Source organism: Pyxicephalus adspersus, chromosome 2 (assembly GCF_032062135.1).
Source record: "Pyxicephalus adspersus chromosome 2, UCB_Pads_2.0, whole genome shotgun sequence".
In the NCBI taxonomy this organism is placed as follows: domain Eukaryota; kingdom Metazoa; phylum Chordata; class Amphibia; order Anura; family Pyxicephalidae; genus Pyxicephalus; species Pyxicephalus adspersus.
Genome location: NC_092859.1, coordinates 6253150 through 6254211, shown reverse-complemented (window position 1 = coordinate 6254211; position 1062 = coordinate 6253150). Strand labels below are relative to the sequence as shown.

General features: G+C 42.7%; 1 protein-coding gene and 1 long non-coding RNA gene across 2 annotated transcripts in view; one reads left to right on the top strand and one right to left on the bottom strand.

Moving 5' to 3' along the window:
* WRAP53 (WD repeat containing antisense to TP53) overlaps positions 1 to 1062 on the top strand; it is an 18539-nt gene that overhangs the window by 4514 nt on the left and 12963 nt on the right. The gene's annotated exons all lie outside the window — the stretch shown is intronic.
* The window catches only part of LOC140322749 (uncharacterized), a 9281-nt gene continuing 8515 nt past the window's right edge, over positions 297 to 1062 (bottom strand). The window contains exon 2 of the long non-coding RNA XR_011919240.1: positions 297 to 658. This is a non-coding gene — a long non-coding RNA (uncharacterized lncRNA). The remainder of the gene's footprint in view (positions 659 to 1062) is intronic.

Genomic DNA, 1062 nt, shown 5'->3' with positions numbered 1-1062 from the left:
CCGATCCGTCAGTCCGGTCGTTCGTTTCCAGCGACTTTCCTCGTTCGTCGGCGTCGTTGGTTACTTTTTTACCAACGATTTTTTGCCCAATCGATCGTTCGTCGTTCGATTGGAACGATAAAAATTGGAAGTGTGTACGCACCTTTAGGTTTCTTCCAGTCTGAGCAAAGATTAGATTAGATAGATAGATAGATCAGGGCCCAACAGGTGGATGGCGATTTACTGGTAGATTGTAAAGGCAACTTGAGTAGATAGCGGAGCCCGGCCATTCAAAATAATCACTGCACACAGGAGTTAAGTCCAAGTTTTTATTGTTGGTAGATCATTTTGGTCATTTTATAAAGTAGCTCGCAAGCCAAAAAAGTGTGGGCACCCCTGGATTAGATAGATTAGCGAATGCTTTGGATGGAGCAGGGAAGGGGTATAGTTTTTATTGCAGTATGTATCCCTGCTGGGGAAATTTATCCTTTCCAGTTTTTTTTCTGGTGACCATTATTACTTGGAATGTAATCCAGACAATCCAGAAGATGCCAGTTGTCACCAGGACAGTAAAGGATGATTTTTGACGACGATGATGTCTGTTCTGGAGATAGATATGGATTTACCATTTGGAGAGATTTCCCCTCGCTTCCTGTTGTCTTCATATTTAGGGTACAGACTGTAAAACAAAAACCTCACAATATAGATGCAAATTTTAAAGGTAGATTTGGCAGCAACTGTCACGATGTAGAAAACACTATGTGGCCAAACGTAGGTTGACATCCAGATGAAATGAATGGAAGTGTTTCCAGTGAAGGGTACTGTGGCTACAGCATACAAAGATATATTAGACAATTTTAGTTCTGCATTGTGCTAACAGAATGATGAAAGCTGTTTTCTCTTCCACCATGATTATGCCCCTGTGTACACCACTATCTCCATATAGACATGGTCTGATGACCACATACACACTGCTACCACTAGGGGGCCCTATCCACACCAACCCACCAGCCTTGGCCGGATGAATCCAAACTCAAATGCACGAAATGATCTGGAGTTGAGCAGCTCAAGTCCAGGCGTTTT